Source organism: Drosophila persimilis, unplaced genomic scaffold (assembly GCF_003286085.1).
Source record: "Drosophila persimilis strain 14011-0111.01,24,50 unplaced genomic scaffold, DperRS2 tig00000000-arrow-pilon, whole genome shotgun sequence".
NCBI classification, from domain to species: domain Eukaryota; kingdom Metazoa; phylum Arthropoda; class Insecta; order Diptera; family Drosophilidae; genus Drosophila; species Drosophila persimilis.
Window position 1 is genome coordinate 5,574,004 of NW_020825288.1, and position 18,858 is coordinate 5,592,861.

Consider the following 18,858-nt stretch of genomic DNA (forward strand, 5'->3'; position numbering starts at 1 on the left):
GCTTAGCACATTTTTTGGGGAGCTCGTTGGCAGTACTGCCACCATTTCGAAGGCAATCGACTGATTCTCTTTGAAATTGGTTTAAAATTAGAGAATTAACAGCTGCAAATGCATCTGGAAAGTGAATTAATTGGAGCTTACATGGAAAAGCTTTTACGATGTACCCAGGCCCCCCGATAGGTATCTGAATGTTGGATTCCCTGCGATAAGTATCGCGTTTTGAACAAATACTTTTGGAAAAAGAAAAGAAGATTCGTACTATATGGGATAATTGGTTTACTGGAATCGGAATAATAGGTTTAAAAGTTAGCCGTGGGTATATGCAACAAATGCTGATGATAGATAAATAAAACGATGCAGTTTAAAGACAATTTATTCCAGATTTACGAGTATTTGGATAAGCTTTTCCCGGGATCAGAATAATTATGAAAATTTGTGCAACCAAATGAATATGTTGCACGTAAAAATTGCAACGGGAAACAATAGAAATTCCACGTGCATGAACAAGAGCAGGCCGGGCAATGCCGGGCAGGGCAATAAAAGTGCATGCACTTCCACACACCTACATATGTATGTACGTATTTCCACATGTAGTATGACGACAACGACAATGTCGATGACGGCTGTGACTGCGGCAGCGACGCCGGAACGTTTATTTATGTAAAGGTCAATTTGCAATATTTGCGCAAGGTTAGGCACACACGTTCATATATACACACGCATATACTACGTGGATATTCACGCTTACGGTGGGAGCGGGACGCCAGATGATCGCGAAGCTTTATGCAACAGTAAAAACCACAATCATATCATCAGTGGGTGTGCGAGGGGGAAGGGGAATGGGTAAGCGTGCGTGTGTGTAAGCTAAAACGCAGATTAAAGCTCGCAAGCTTCCCCTCTCCCGCTCTTTGTGTGCCTCTCTCTCGAAGCAGCTTAGTGGAACTCTTGTGCTCTCCTCTTGTGCCATTAGACGTCCATTTAGAAATGCCTGCAGGGGAGAGTGATTGTGGGTGGAGAGAGAGAGAATGAGAGAGAGAGAGACTACAAAATGACATTAAAAGGAATTTCAGCTGACAATGTCATGCGGATTAGCGATGTGCACAAAAAATACACTCAACCTTCCGGTAATGCTCTCTCGCACTGCCGCTAAGAAAGCTCCGGGCCATGCATGCAGCGGATGGTATCGAAGGTGGGGTAGATACAGCCTTGTTGTTGCGCTCATCCTTGGGCAAAGCAGCGGCAGAACAGAAGGGAGCAGAGCGCGAAACAAAACACCCGACTTTAGCAAACTTGGGCAAAAACGTGCCAAAATCCATCAATTTGAATGGCAAATGCTGTATCGAACGAAAGCGAGGGCCGCTCGAGTAGTTAGTCGAAAGGTTCGTAATCTGAATGCCTCCCCACATCTGTCCCAGTGGCAGAACTGTTGTGGCAACCCTCTCGCATGCATAGATGCATTTGCATAGCCAATGTCAGTTCCATTTATGCCATTGGCTCGCCTTCATTTCGCATTGCCGTCTGTTCTTGCCCCCAAGGTTGCATTTACCATATTATGAGGGCGCACTGTTGTACGACTAGTAGCTGTTGCTGTTCCTATATTTGTTGCTGCATTGTTGTGGCACCGCCACTGATAGCCGCCAGAACAGAAGCCACCAACGGCATGAGGGTCTCGCGACCTGTCAGTCGCGCGCCCCTGGCCCAGGCAAGGTTAGACGCGCCCCCAATAGACTCATTAGATTGATTTTGTAAGGCAGTGGCAAGCGGAAAGTGGAACAGACTCTTGGGTTGCATCACGAGGCGGGACAGACGGGCAGGCCGGCAGACAATTAAAAATGCAGCTCGTTTCTGTTGTTTGCTGCTGTTTAGCTGTACAAGTATTTTTACACTTACGTAAAACTCAAATGCCGGCAATACGAAAGTCGTTAATTTTACTTGTTATAAGTTAATAGTTTTATTTTCGTTATCATGACAGTTGAAAGCAAACAGACAGACAGGCAGACAGAGAGAGAGAGAGAGAAAGAGAGAGGCAGGGAAGAGATGAGATTGCACTTGGTTGTTGCACAACCTGTGCAACCAGGCGCGTGTTGTTCGTTAACACTCCAGCTCCGGCCAACAGCCTCTCCTTCACCCTCTCCAGCTTGTGAATTCAATCAAATATCCAAATCGCAGACTGATTTGTGACTCAGTTTTATGGGAATGAATGTATGGCGGAATGGTATGGCGCCCCGGGGAGTCAGACAGTCAGCTACTCGCACGAATAGCAAATAAATTTAAATTTAAAGTTCTACTCCACTCGGATGTTCGAAAAGAGCAGAGTTTATTTCATTTTCCATTAGAACTATGTAAATATTGCGGTTGGTACCAAAAATGGCCCTCGCATAGCTGCCTGGGATTTATTACAATCTCGAAAAAAGCTCGATCGGAAAACCTTGTGTGTTTTCCTGTCTGTATAAACCGCCCCCCCAAAAAAAAAACCATAAAGCTGATGCCTAAAATCTGTTTGTAGTTTCAGGTCTGCACAGCCCCCATTTACAGCAACATAAACAAGCGTTCTCTCTCCTTAATATAATTCACCTTGGACGGCCCTTCGAATAGAAGAAAAATCCACACACAAATTACAGGGCAAACTGATAAAGCAACAAGAGCCAGAATTCAAAGAGTTGTCGACGGCTGAGATTGATAAATAAATTAAATTCCATTCCAGTCTGCGAGAGATATTTTTGAATGACACAATCAACATCGTTTTACCTTTTTTCTTTTCTGTGGGCATTGTTTACATGGAGTGCAAACTGGGGAAATACATATCGTACATACATTTGATGTTATTCATATTTTTCCACCAGTCGGGGCACACACACAGACACCGCGGAGGAAGGGGTATGGCAGTGTACAATGGGAGCTTAATTTATGAAATTAACAAACACACAGCGCCACAACCGATAAAAAACTTTGCTCGCCAGCCACACAAAATAAATAACAATAAAATAAAAACCACAAAAAAACCGCAGAAAAAAAATAGAAAAATTAGAACGGCAAAAACTCCACTCAATTTTTGGGCCCTTCATTCATTTACTGTAAACGATGGGGCTGGCGGACCACGAGAATTTTTCATATGTCGTCGAAATCAGCAACTCACGAAGGTGATAGCATTCGATAGAGTGGGATAGAGTGGGGGGCGGGGGACCGATGTCGGTAATCAACCTTGAATTCGTTTTAGAAGCGCCTACACACCGCACAAAACTCAACGAAACGGAAACAATGTAAAAAACCAGAAAGAAAAGATATATTCAGGGGCCGAAGCGAAGCATTGCCACCATTCGTTGGCGATAGCAGTCCGATTTTGATTAAATTATGTAGGGCGATATGAGAGCCACAAGCAAGGGCTTAGTTTACACGGAAAACGCATAGAAAAACGGTAGAAAAAAACTGCAAAATCTATTATAATCAAATTGTAAGGGTACAGATACTTGAGACGCAAGTTAGTTATTTCGAAATATCCAAACAAGACCGAACGAATTTGCTTTCTAGATGTTTGGGAAATTGATGTCGTAACAAACGAGTTTCGCTGTGATTTTGTTGATTGTATTTCTTGTTTTTGTCAGGTAACAACGAACGTCACTCGTATCGAGTTTTTCTGGCCCCGGATGAAACCATTTGCTGCTTAAACCAAAAATATATCGAACACATAAAATCAACATAATTCAAACATTATTCTCAGGCCCAGCGCGACACGTGATGCCAGCATGCAAAGTGAACTAAAAATATTTCTCAGTTTTGGTTTTGTTTGTTTTTCGATTTCGGTTTGTATTTGGAGGTGGAAGTGGATGTAGATGTTGTTTTGGGTCTCTGTTCCGCGCCGATCTCGAGAGGGGTTAAGCTGTGGCTAAGGCTATGGCTTTCGGGGGCTCTGGCTTTTGTGTTCCAACAAAAATAATATAACCCAACTGTCGAAAAGTCTCGTTTTTCGTTTGTTTTTGTCTCGTTTTGGACTGTCCAAGGCTGTGCATTAAAATTCAAGGCGTGCCGCCAATCATTAAAATTTATCTACGTCATAAATTCCAAAAATACGTACCAGCCAAAAGAAAAATATACATATGTTTATGTATTTATGTATGTATGGAGCAAAGCTCTGGTTTCTTAGCGTTCAGTAATAGTGGGCAACAGTGCGTATGGGCGTATAGCTCATACGACTCGTTGGCCTGTGGTAAATGCACCTAAGCCCAAACAACTAATTGGACTGTCAAGGAAATTAAATCTATTCTAATTGGTTTCTTTGCCTGATAAAACTTATCAAATTGCCGGCATTTAATTATGAACTTAAACCAACAAGGCGATTACTGGGACAAACAAACTCCTCTCCATTCCGGACTCGGACTTGGACTCTGACTCATCTCGGGTTGCACTCGGCTTTGATTTGGGTTTAATTAATAAATATTTGGAGCAGAAATGGGAGCAGTGTGAACGACTCTTGGAGAGGGAGACTCGACTGATTGGCATATTTGCATTCATTTATTTGATTTGCAATTGTTATTGAGTGCAGTTTTGAAATTGAAGCGCAGCGTACGCGGCTTCAAAGTTCACTTCAAAAGCGAGTGTCTGGCGTTCCCAAAATCTGGCTGACTGGCTGACTAACTTGAGGCCTTATCAATGCCGGCCGGGGGGGTGCGAGCACTTGAAATATATTCCTATATATACATGCGATCTGCATCTCCTGGTCGCGGAATTCGTTTTGCTGCGAAAACGAACACGAGCACGAGTGGTAAACGGCAAACGGCAAACAACATTGAACAAGTTAACTAAAAATAAGCTTATTTATTGCTGATTTTGCTTTTGTCTTCCGTTGCACTCATGAAAACGAATGCGCTCACACTCACAGGCGAACATTTGAGAATCCCCGTTCACCTTCCTCGTGCTGATCAGCCATACCCCATTGCCCCATGCCCCATCCCCATTCCCAGTCGCCTCGTGCAACTCAATGCCAACGGCTGCGGCAGCTTACGCTTTAAGCTCAAAGCCTATCCGAGTTTCGTTGCTGCTGTACGCGAGTATCTCGTATCTGAGCGATACATTTAGCCATTGCACAGTTGCTGTTGCTGTTGTTTGGCGCTGGCGTTGCCTCTGGGGCCACTTGCAGCTGTCATTGTGGTTACGGAGAGCGAGCGAGACGGGGCATTGGGAAAATTGGGTTATTGGGTCATGATTCAGTTCGAAGCAAAACGCCAGCGACAACAGCCACAACAACAACAACAGCAATCGCCTCGATTTGTATTTCGTTTTGTGAGCGCGCCCACTGGCTGTCAACAAAGCGTACTTGTAGATACTTTTTCAGCTACTGTTTTGCAGCATACGAGTACGAGTATTGAGGAGCCAGGCTGATGCTGCTGTTGCAATTGCAACCCCAGACTATACTCCGCTACTCATCCGAGTCCCATGCCTTCCAGAGTTTTGTGTGCCTCGCTTTGTATCTTTCTAATTGACTTCCCTCTTTTGTCCATTGGCCATTGTCAGCGATGTTGTCGTTTTCATTGAAGTTGTATGTTGCTGCTGCTGCCGCTGCTGCTGTCTTCGTTGTCGTTGTTGGAGCAACACTTGACACTAATTAGGCCACTCTCTGTGCGCTTGAGCTTCTCCTGCCCCTGCCCCTGCCCCTGCACCGTGCCTGACATTATCTCCAGCTCAGCTCTAGCGGAACTCTCAAGCTTTACATACGAGTACGAGTACGAGTACGAGTATGTATGCTAATATTTAATCCCACCCCACACCACACCCCGTTCGCCTTTCAATTATCTGCAGCCTGAATATGTATCAGAAAGTATTTACTTGGGGGCCGAGTATAAGAAGAATGCCCTGCACATAGGAAGCGACTCGAAATAGCTCTCCTTGAGGTGCAAAAACAAACAATCTTTGCTTGGCAGCTAAAAATATCCCACGAGATACCGTATCTCTCTCAATCAGTTATTTTGTGCTCGAGGCGCTGTAAATCAGTTCAAGATAAATTAATATTGTAATTTCCGCAGGCATTTCCCAATTGGAGCGTCTAAGCATGCCTCATCTGTGGTGTGCTATAAAAAATCATCGGGGCCAAGAATATAAACGCAGAATTCCGAATTCTTTGCGCCATTGACCAACATTCAGACGGACGGACGGACGGACTCGAAAATGTAAAAACGTAAAACCTATAGATGTGCAGATGAAAAACGAAAAAAAACTAACAAAAACGGAGGACAACATAGGCCATAAATTTCAATCAAAAAGTCTGCTGCTCGCAGCAATTAAATTGCGCAATTTTTTCATCTCTTGGTTTTTCTTTTTTTTTTGTATTTTTATTTATGTTCCGAGCATCGAGAATACGGACTGCATTTGCCTGAAAGATTGAGCAAATATTCGGATCGACGAGGGGCTGATGAATGCATTTGAATAACAACTCAGCTGGGAATAATGACGAGTTATTATTCACACCAAAACAGTTCACACTCAACCACTAGTACGAGTACGAGTACGAGCTTTGGAAACACATCTCTCAGGTAGGTAGGCATTGAACGATCCACAATTGCATAATGACTTGGGCAATTGCCGCATTTGCATATCAAATATTTCAGTGGGCGTCTCTCATTTAGTATTTAGTGCTCATGTGTGTGTGTTTTCGCGTTTTTAGTTCACGCACTGCCCCCGAATCGTACGCCGAGGGGCAGTCGGGCTCCAAAAACATGACACACAACATTGTAACACTGACACCAAATACATTTCTACCACAAACATTTGGCATTGCCGGTGTTGCGGCTGTGACTTAGTTTAAATTTAGTTGCAAGGCGCTGCCTGAGAGACTCACTGGCTCCGGAACGAGGCTATGATTACGTGCTACATGGAGGCAGGGGGCAGAGCAGAAGCTGCGAAAGTAGCACAAAGTTTTTGTGTACTATTCGTACAGTCGAACTTCTGTAACTCGAATTCCCCCAAAAGTCGAAACTATCTTTCAGGTTACGTTAGGCAGAGGACTTCAATAGGTCCTGGTATCAAGCTAACATTATAGATATTCTATAAAACTCTTTGTTAATGCAAAATATGGAAGGTATACCTATTCTATATGGTGTTTCCAGTTATAGAAGTTCGACTGTGGTATGTGACACACTTGAACGTAGGTGGGACCCCTTGTCGGCTACGCAATATTCGTGCAGGTATCACGATGGGGGCCAAGTTAATGTGTACTCATCGTCGTTCAAAGGAAAACCACTCTGTCCCCCTATAACTGTTGGCTGCTCCTAACAAACTTCCATCCAAAACACGAACTCAATCATCGCTGAAATCCACTGGATTTCCATGGCACGATGATATCTGCACTCCTGCCGACAGGCAGGACAGGAGGCTCCCTCGAATGTATGTCATAATTTTCCCTTATAGTTCGTTCCCTCGTTTTCCTCCGTTTGTTTGTTTGTTTGTTGAGCCCGCCTGTTGTTGCCTTGTTTACGTTGGGAATTTGCATGCCGCTGATTGAGGTGGCAGCGTCTCCGTTTCAGCCATAACAACAAGTTTGCCCTGCCGGCATCGAATGTTTGACCCATTTTTGCTCTATGCCACCGGGTACCCTGGCAACCGGGTACGAAACAGGGGAACTCCATTTTGTTTGGGGGCAAGCAGGAGGATACACTTAGAGAAACCAAACAATTTGCTTTAAATTTGCAAATTAAAAGAAAATATTTATGGAATAAATTAAAATCATTAACGTAATCACAGCTTTGTTTCTGGATTTAGGAGTGGTCTAAGATGGCGTTTTTAAAGATTAAAGAGCCTTGTTTTCCGAGTGTTAAGGCCAACTGGGTCAACTGGAGCACCGCCTGCGGCTAGAGGGCTAATGCTGCCACCCTACTACTAACTAGATGAGATTTTTGCCACCGATGTCAAGTGAACAAACTTTGATTAATCCCTCAGCCTGCGGGATAGTTGATCTTTTCTTATTTTTTCGTAACAGAAGCCCCCGTCACCGTCACGTACTCAATTAGCCCAATGAGGCAGGGCCCATTGGCGGGCATAGGGCATGCCACACACATATATACGTATTTGGATCATTAGCATAAGGGTGGCCGAGACCCACCAGCAGTTATCAGCTGACAGCTTCCCAACCCAACCGAATCCATGGTGAAACTTTGACCGGTCCGGAGGCCAGAGCCAGAATTGGCCAGCTATTTCGTCATTGGACGAAAACGGATGGTCAATAGACCTGGGAAGAGCTGCGGCAGTGTCAGAGCCCAGCAACAAGATGGTGAATTGCTGCCAGAGTCGAGTCATTGTCTCATGGTTATTTATTTATTTATTTATTTTGCTTTTTGTTCCGTTCCCGAGTTTCTTGACCGACTCCCAGAGAAACGGCACACGGCAACCGGCATATTTTTGGATCTATGACGAAATCGTCTCTCTTTTTCTAACGTACCTCCACACGGTTTGAATTAAATTAAATCTGACACGCATTTCGTTCTCGAGTTTTATTTCACTTATTCCATTTAATGGTTTTTCTTTTAACCAATTTTCATCGTCTTGCAGTCGTATGGTTTCTGTTTTTATTGTCGGCCACTCGGTCGGAGTTTCGTTTGTTGTGGATTCCGCTTTGGATGCGAGTATGAGGGAGAATCCCCAAGAAGATTGGATTCAAATTACGATTTTTAGGCTTCGCTGGATGCCGACACAAAAAAAGAAAAAATACAAAAACGCACAGACAGACAGTGAGTGAGAAAGAGAAAGAGAGAGATAGAGAGAGAGGGGGAGGGGGAGGGAATGAGTTCGTTTGCCTCACGTTTGGCGTTGTCGGCGTCGCATCCACCACCGCAGTTTGTTGACCTTCATCAAAATCTGGCGAGACAGACACACAGATACTCACACACAGGCACGGACCCAGACAGGATCACCTGTTGCTGCAGCTGTTAGGAGTAGAGCGAGAGAGAGAGAGAGAGAGAGAAAGAGAGTAATACGTTGAACCCTTAAGAGAGGAAAGGGCAGAGAGGCAACCCCTGCCTGGGTCTGACATTCTTTCACACAAAACTTGAATGAGAATGCAAATGATTCAATAATACTCGCATGTGCGTCGCGTATATCCCACTCAAGGCCCCCCACTGCAATCCGATTATTCGGCTCACAAAATTGTTACATAATTTCATAATCAACAAAGCGAAACAGCAAAAACAGAGCGGGAGAGAGAGAGAGAGAGGAGAAGAGCGCGACAAGTGCCGGAGAGACTGCAGTTGAAATTCCAGGCGATTTAAACAGCGTGCGATTGAAAACGCACCCGGCGAGCGGCGAGTGGCGAGCGTCGAGCAGAGGGAACGGAGGGAATGGAATCAATAATATGTAAATGCGTTTGTTCCCCTGCCGAAATGAACCGAAAATCGAAAAACCAAAAACCGAACACACAGGCAGTCAGTCCCGTACGGGATCAACGGCTCGGTTCGGCTCATTCCCCGAAAGTTGAATAACCCAAATGGGCGTATAAACAAAATGCAGAGTGGAAAAGGGAAGAGTAGAAGCGAGGCGAATACAGAACAGAAACAGAAACAGAGAACGAAAGCGCGGCATGAGGAGGGGTATGGGGAGAGCCTGCCACAGTTGTGTGTTTTATTCGCTCAAATCTACGGCTTATTATGCATAATTCTGATTCCCCCGAGCAACAGCAACAACAATCATAATTATAACGGAGACAGGCGCCGCGTCAGGGACAGGGAATGACCCTCCATGAGTAATATGGAATTCATTGGAAGATGATCAACGCATAACCGAGTCAAAGAAGTCGATAAAAAAGAGTCTGTCAGAGTCCGTTGGGTGACTTATCACAGGGCTCTGCTAGCGTTTACGAGTAAATCCATATTCAATCTTTAGTTGTCAACTAATTTGAGGAAATCTTCAAGTTTCCGTTTTTGCCGTTTTATTTGAGTGATGACATTTCTGGGCCAGGCTATAAAGCTGTCGTAACAGGAAATCGATCCAGGGATTACCCTTATACTAAAAACTTTGCAAAGTTTCGAATTTCACAGCTCCCTCTGGGCTAGCTTCAAGATAAATACATATATGGAATATATCCAGTTGCATTTCCTATGTACATAAACTACAACCCACCCCACCCCACTACACCCCACCCCACCATCAGCCCCTATTCGCCCTCGCTTGCATACAAAAGAGAAAGAAAGAAAGCAGTCGTCCTTGTCTCGTGCATGTCCCTGCCATGTCATTCATGTCTCAATACGGATCTGGGAATTTATGCGAGAGTTTCCTGTTTCAATTAAATTTTATTATTGCCGATAAAATTTTACGAGCCTTCATTGTAGCCCCCCACACAGAGAAATTGTCAATGGAATTTGGTATTCTGCTCCTTTTTGTTTGGCTTAGAGCTAGCCATTTTCTACGCGTACTTACGCAGACAAGACAACATTTTTGAGTTGAGGAAAACTTCTTAGACACATACCTAAAACGAGAAGAAAGAGAAGAGAAACTGTTATGGCAAGTGCTTTAGGAATTTCTGCATTGAATCAATTAATATCTAAAGAAGAAGCGTCATCATGCCGGAATGGGGGAAACAACCCCAACCATCCAGTGAGTCAAACGGTGATTGGAATGCTATATATATATGCTATATTTACGCTGTGACGTTGTACGCAGTGTTTATGCCCCATTCTGACGCCCACACACACTGCCAGGAAGGCCTACGCCCACGCCCACGCCCTAACAAACCTCCCCCCAGCGCCAGAATAGAAGCTAATATAGAACGCACAGGGTGGCCAGGGCGGGCCAGGCACGGCCAGGGATCGTTTGCCAAATAATCGGCACATAAATTGGGGACTGGACTGCAATGAGAATTGCACGAAGCCCCAAACCCAGACCCAGAAGCAACACACAGCATAAAACAGGGCCAAATGTTGCTGCCCCTTTTTTCCCACTTTCCGCTCTGGATTTCCCAGTGAATTGAAAGTGTAAGAGGCGGCTTAGTGATAAGCAGACCCATACAACCATCGAAAATGCTACGTAAGCAGACAAACAACACACAAAACTTCCAGTTTGTCTGTCTGTCTGTCTGTCTGTCGGCGGCATTACGTATACGCGCAGTGAGCGATGATGACGACAGAAATTGCGTAGCAGATGCCAATGAAACGGAAGGCATTGTCAATGGCCAGGGGCGGCCCCGGCCTCAGAACCAACATTAGCCCCGCCAAACCCCCTTGAGCAGGGCGCCCCTGTTGACGCCCCTTCGGAATTTATATGGCCAAAAGAAGTATGCCAAAGACTCGAACCAACAGCAACAGCAACACCAAAAGGCAAATTTGATTGTTATGTGAGGCGAGGTGAAAACCGTTAAAGCCCGAACACGGCGCATTTCTCTGGGGCCGCCGCCCGGGAGGAGTAACGCCAATGGGCGGACTGTACGTACGGGAGTTCGATGGATGGCTGTGTGGCTGCTCGGTGTTGTTTTGCATGCTGCACGAAGCTCATTCAAGTTAATTTAATCGCGTAATTTACGCATGATTGGCATCGAAAATGCGTGAAGATATCGGCGACTCCAAAAGCTTTTCGGCTTCGTTTCGGTTTCCTTTCGTTTCTTTCGGTGTAGCTTTCGAAATGTAAATATACGAAAATAGCGCGCGAGTGTGTGTTACAGAAGGGGAAAAGATGGTGGTGAGAAGAGGAGGGGCCGTTGAGAGGCGGGCGATGACGTCGTCTATGCGCCTACGCGGCCAAGGGAAAACCAAAAAAGAAGAAGCCTCCAAATAAACAAAGCAAAAAAGCAACAACAAAATACAATAATCGAAAGCACAAGCGCACAAAAAACACACACACACACACCGACGAGTGAGCATAGGGCCAGCATAACATAACGGTGTGAAAACAAAATGGCGACCATATTGCGTTGTAGTTTTTTCGGAGCTTGGGAGGCTGCCATTTTGTTTTTGGCGCCATCCATCCTCCCGCTCGGTCCCCGCTCTGTAACATATGCGTATGATGCCCCTCTCTCTGTCTCTTTCTCTGGAGTGGGGGGGGGGGGAATTTTGGCGGTTTTTGGTGGGCTAGCCACCGGCCGGTGGCTAACTGACAGGCAGACAGATTGAATGAATGAATGAATGAGAGTCTGGCCAACTGGCAGACGGCTGCATTCGAAATGCGGTAGAAAGTGGTCGGAGCCAACAGCGGTAGAAAGTGTGAAGTTTTCGAGTTTGTTTTTACTAGCCGCTTATATTATTATTATAATGGGGTTTATCTTGGGATTGAAAACGTGATAATATAATGCGTTAATTATGTAGAACGCACTCTTTTTGAAGCATGATTTATGCCTTCATTGTGTACTTATCCCCGAAACAACTTTTCTCATTAGTCCCCAAACACCTCTCGCCTTGAGCCCAATTGAGTGGAGGAGCCGTTCGGCTGTGATAAGCCATACGATAAGCACACAAGATTTACTATCGCCTTGCGTTTTCAGGGATTTCCAGATTTACAGATACTACTCGTACGAGTGCCTGTCTGCCACTTGAGCCTGATGTTGCCGTTGATTCCCCACGGGTGCCAGTTGCCACTGTCAATTGCACATCAGAGTTGCCTCACTGGCAACAAATTTGTCGAAATCAAGTCGGCAGCAGCAGCAGACACACTTTGCAACCATTTTGAGAAAGCAGCGAAAACAGCGTTGCAGTTGCAAGTCCCACCTCAAGCTACACTCCATTTGCTCCATTGGAATGCACCCCTCCAGTCAGTATCAGTGGGGTTCTATGTCGGGGGTCGGAGGTGGGTAAAACCAGAGAGCAAAAGCGTTGAAACATTTTAATTTGATTAAATTTCATGTGACCCAAATACCGGAAACAGTTATTCTCCATGCCCTAGAAGCATGCCACCGAAGCAACCTCCCCTCCCCTCCCACCCCACACACACACACACTACCCCCCAGGAAGAGTGACAATGGCCTCGCATTAGAGAAGGAAAAAGGGAGCAAAAGCAGAGGCAAAGAAGCGAAATGAGCGCAAAACAAAATCCAAAATGTGATAAAAGGGTGTGAGGGTGTGGGACGGGACCATTACTGGAAAGGGAAACGAAACGACAACCCCTGATAGGGTGGGGTGGGGGATGGGGAGAGTTCTATGGGCAGAACTGGTGACGTTGTCGTTGACGTCTTCCTTTATTTCTATCCGTTTTTCGGCTGCCACATGAAAAGCAATTTTCATGCGTGGCTTCTTCTTTGTTTCCAGCCCATGTGTTTGCATGGGTTTCTCTCTCTCTCTCTCTCTGGGTGTGTGTGTGTGTGTGTGTGTGTGTGTGTGTGCTGCTGCGTATTTCCGCTCAGGCCACAGAATCGAATCGAAGCCGCGTACACGAGCCCTGAAGAACCCAGCCCAGCCCAAAAACTCGAACCCAAGACCCAAGACCCAAGACCCAGACCCAAGCCCAGAGCCGGTTTTTCTTCAAAGCAAAAAAAAAACAAAAAAACTCTCTCACTCACACTCATACATATGCACATGCATACACACGCATGAATGATGTAGCACGCACACTGGAATACTCGACAGGCACGGACACGCACTCACGCAGACAGGCACAATCATGTCGAGCGTGCGTAAAGTGCGTAACTGTTGTTGTTGCTGCTGTTGTTGCTGTTGTTGTCGGAAACGGGTTTTACGGGGACAACTTCTTGGCCTCCGCCTTCGCTTCGGCCTTAGGCCTGCTCTGCTCTGCACTGCTCTGCTCTGCCCTGCTCTTCCCTCTCTCTTTCACTCAATCGGTCTCTCTTTCTGGTGGTATGCCGCCATCCATCTCTGTCGCACACGCTGGGCTGGTGTGTACAGCTGTTTTCTGTTTATCTCGCACTTTCCGCTTCTTCTTTACATTCGTATTTTTGTTTACGTTCTGTGGCACGCACACGAGACACCACGACACGGACACGGGGACACGCACACTCCGCCGCCGCCGCCGCAATCCATCCATCCGCCCGCCCCACCATTGCACCCCGCTGACAGTGCCGGGTCGGGGTCTCCTCTCTTGTATCTTGTATCTACAAGTTTGCCTCTCCTCTCCAGCTGTGTGCGTGTGCGATTGTATCGTATCTGTGCGTGCGATTACATTTGGAGTTTGGCTCGAGTTTGTCCCCTTGCATTTTACATTCTGTGGCACTCTCTCGCTCTCTGCCACTGGGAAAACCCCCCGCCATGGCTCCCGGCCTTACTTAATCACCAAAAAAGCTCAACTTCATCGCTTTCACTTTTAAATTAAGTCATAATAAAACCAACAACGAAAAGATACATAAAGCAAAAGACGCCAAAAAAGCGTAACCTACTTTCGTGTGAATAAAACCAAAAATAAACACAATCAAATACTGCGCAAATTGTTGAAGATCAATAATTAAATCTCTCATTCGCCCCCAATTCGAATGAAACCCTTGGCCCTTGGCGCTATTATATTATACTATGTATTTTAATCACTTATTTATGTTCTACTCTATTATATATTTTATACAATATAGATTTAGATTAGATTTTTGTCTACGTTTCAACATTGAATCCCATCCAATCCTGGTTCTACTCGCCACAAATATGAAATATAGAAACTGAAATCCAATCTTGGACTTAATTGAGAAATATTCATTTCATAAATAACTTTTTTTGACAGAATTGAGCTATGAAAAACTTTATCCAGTTTAGTTTATTTTACCGTTTTCAATATGAGTTTTTGTTTGTTTTTCTGTTATTTTCTACTTTTCTGTTTGGGTCTGTCTTTGAGCGTTAATCAAAAACCCCATTTCAAAGTGACCCACATACCAAGGTGGCATGTACCCAAAACGACACTCACCGGCCAGCAAAATCAGGTGTGCACCATGTCCAGCTGTGTGTGTGTGAGTATCTGGTTGTAAGCCGAAATGCCGCTTGAAACAGCAAAAATCGAGATACAAAAAGGCAAGGCGCTTTGAAATCAAAACTAAAACTCAAACTCAAACGAAACCGAAACAAGCTGCATGCATTTTTTTGAAAGTCGTTTCGATTTTGGGCTCTCCTCTTGCCACCGCCCCTTGGCTGGGCTCTTGCCTTCGGAGTGGAGTGGTTCGGTAGGAGAACTGGCTGGCTGGCTGGCTCCCTTTCGATTAGGGGGCACTTTATGAGTCAGAAGCCATAACCTGTCTTTTGATGGACAGAGAAATGAGTGCTATGACATTTGATGAAGAGCAGAGCACATAAACATTCTTTGTGCGCCGCCTGAAACCCAACACCCAAGTCGGGAGAATCGAAGCAAGTCGTTCAACCTGCCCGTCGCCAAAAAGGTCACTGAAGCAGGCTGACCGATTCCAAAGACCCCACGAATACGAAAAAAAAAAAACCAAACGTTTTATGACAATTTTTGACTCGGTCCTGACTCGTAGTTTATCGGTTCCAATTAGAGTGCACATTCCCGGGTAGCATTGCCAAAAGACGGGCTGGACTTTCTCTACCTGAAAGATCGACGAGTGTGCTCCTCGGCAAGGTCGATTAGTCATGAGAGTGCACCATCCAATGCCCAGACTCAGACCCATAACCTGAGCCAGACAAGGGCCCTCGAGTGACCTGCCAGTCGGCCGTCATTTTTTAGCCTGTTTCAAACAAAACAAAACAAAAAAAACAACGACATGCTAACGAAAAAATGGATGTTTTTGCCGGTATCATAAAACCATAGCAATGCAGATGGGCCGAGAGCGAGAGCGAAAGAGAGCGATAGTTAATGCTAGAAAGAGTGCGAATGAGAACGGAAGAGACAGGATAGAGTAGAGGATAGTGGATAGTGGATAACAAACCCTATGGCAGGCAGGTCGTTAGCCGGGACCGAGACCCCAGGCAGAACAGCGGGGAGTAACCGAAACGAGACTCAGGCAGGATAAGGGGAAAGCCGAGTGTTGGACAGGAACAGACACATCAAGGGAAAAACATGGCCTCGAAAAGCAAACCGTTTTGCCAAATGCCTCGTAAATGACCTGATTGAAGGGGCGACAATGATAGGCAGGCCTAGACTGATGGACAGAAGTAAGCGATGAAGTAGTTCCGCCAAACAAGGGCTCTGATAAATTAACGCAGATACATGTGGCAAGAGATAATGGATTTATAAAAACAGAAAGTGAAGAAAGTAACCAATTATCGGCATCTTCCTCAACAGAAGGCGATTTATTTGGATCACTTGTGGCAGCTACGAAATGAACTTCGAGCCATCGAGCCATCAGAGCCGTTCACCTGGTCAAAATGCACTCTCTGCTGGCCCGAAATGGGTCGCATCCTGAAAAGTGAGAGGCCAAAACAACACACATACACACACACACACACACAATACAAGTTAATTAATTGCCAAAACCGATGAAAGTAAAAAGCCAAAGAGAGAAATGGGGGTAAGGTAACCCAGAAACCTGCCAGAAAGCTGCCCAAAAACAGAAGTGGAGGAGAAGTTGCGTGTGCTGTAAAAAATCACGGAGCCATGTCAATTTCAATGTCATTAAAACGAATTTCTTTTTAAATGCAAAAGCGAGAATGGTAGCTCCGGTCCGGTAGGAGGAAACTATATACAAATTACTGGCCCCAGCCCTGACAATGCGGAAGTGCGCGGTGGGGGGGAAGCATACTGCTACTGCTACTCGTCTTGAGTGCCCCGAGACCCGGGCTCCGTGCCCCAACAACCGAGAGACCCTGACAAATGATCCCCGACATTTTTGCTGGCATTCGAGCTTAATTCTTGGGCCATGCGGCCTCCATTCCATTAAATGGACCTGCAAATTATATGCTGCCCCGTTTGGGAAGGAGTGCTCTGTAGTCCTGCCGGGCATTTGATTCATGGCCCGACAATTATACGTCATTGTAATTGAAATGCGAATGGATATGGAAATGGTAATGGGACTAAAGATGGAGAATGGTGGATGGTGGATGGGGATGGAAATGCGTGCAACAAGTTTCTCGTTTGCTGGAATAACCTTAGAATTAATTGCCTCACGTTTCCGACTCAACCAACAAAAAAAAACCAAACAGAAAAACGCTCCCCAACTGGTTTCCCCACCCCCTCCCCCAAAGGCTTTGTGTGTGTGTCTCTGTATCTAAACAAAAGGAAATTGCTCAAGTTGAACCGAAAAACAAATTTCGGTTTTTCGTCGAGTTTGGAGCCATACCCCCCCACCCCATACCCCATACAAACACGACACGCACACACGTGACCATCAAATGCCAGCGAGGACAAACGTATTGATAGATGTAACAAATGTTCCCCCCCCCCCCCCCCCCTCCCCTCCCCGTACCATCCCCTCGGATCGCACTGTTTCCAGTTTCATTTTCAATTACAAAACCCAGCCGCACAAAAAAAAAAGAATTTCAACCAATTGTTGACTGACTTGCAACGAAATGGAGCTCTTCACTTTTTCCAGTTATTTTCGAATTTGTTGGCTAATGATGAGGTCATAGTGGAGAGACACTAGAGTGGGGAGCCTCTGTAAGCCCCATGGAATGTGCTCGCCTCGCTTTACATTTCCATAGCTGATTATGCCAAAAGATTCGAGTCGAGTCGAGTCGAAAATTTGGGGCTTTTCAAGTCGGCTTTGGGTCGTAAAAGCAAACAAATCAAAAAAATACAATACATTTTCAGTTTTTCCATTTTGGGCAACACATCAGACCTGATCGAGCCGCAGTATCGATAGTATCGCCAGTATCAGTATATGTATCTGTATCTGTATCTTGCGGGTCGTACAATGGGCTGACATCGAGCTGGAGACAAGCCCACACATCTGGTAGAGAGCTAGAGCTATGTAGCTGACAAATTTATTGACTCGCCGCACGGAAAAGATACGCGCAGTTGACTTGGCATTGAAGTCCGTCCGTCCGTCCGTCCATCCGAACGTGTATCTCTAGTTGTAGCTGTAGCTGTAGCTGTATCTGTATCTGTATCTGGCGTGTGCATGTGTATCTATGTATCTTTGCGTTTGAATCTTGCTTCGTAGAATGCAGCAATTACAAATGTTATAAGCGATTATTAGTTGAGAGTGGAAACAACGGCAAAAAACAAACACAAAACACAAAACAACAGAAACTGCAAGGGAAAGCAGAAGGCGCAAAACAAAATGCAATGGAAACCAGATGGAAGCTGGAACGAGAGAGAGATACGAACACAGATGCGGGGAGAGCACAGCTTGATGCCGGTAAGAGCTGTCCCCTTGCCCCGGCCCTCCATCCAGCTCTCCTCTCCTCCATCTTTGTCTCTCCGGAGCGCAGTCAGCCGGTAAACCGCTGACGTTTTGGCCTGGCTTCGGTCTCTATGTATCTCAAAGATGCATGTGTTTCGCTCATGTATCTAACTATCTTTGCCATCTACATTCAGCCGGCTATCCACACACATATGTAGTTGCCTCTGTATCCGTATCTATGGCTGTATCTGTAGCGCTGTATCTGTGGCTGTATGCCCGACTTATGACGCAATTCAAAAAGTTCATCTGATCTTGTTGCTCTTTCCACACGTACTATGGTGATGTGTCTCTCTCTCTCTCCTTCTCTATCTCTCTCGGGGAGTGGTGGGATAGACTGGATAATTCATCCATATAATTAAGTATCTGTAAAGCGCACATCTCTATTTAGCCCTGAAATTGTATCGTATTGGATTTCCTCTTTTGTATATATTTTCTTTAATATTTTGAATTTTCCTCTCTTCATTTTTATCGCAAGTTTTCGTTTTGTGCTCCGTCTAACAATTTCTTTCACGAAAGCAAATTCTAAACAAAATTTTCATTACGACATCAGCATCATCATCATAGTCGTATTCGTATTCGTCATTGGAAGCAAACGAACCGATCTGACGATTCTAAAATTCGTTGGGTTCTTCGCATATGGGACTCGGGATCTCGATTATACTCGTATA

The 18,858-nt window shown here is 45.3% G+C and overlaps 1 protein-coding gene across 1 annotated transcript in view; it reads right to left on the reverse strand.

Moving 5' to 3' along the window:
• LOC6598622 overlaps nucleotides 1-18,858 on the reverse strand; it is a 117,549-nt gene that overhangs the window by 96,659 nt on the left and 2,032 nt on the right.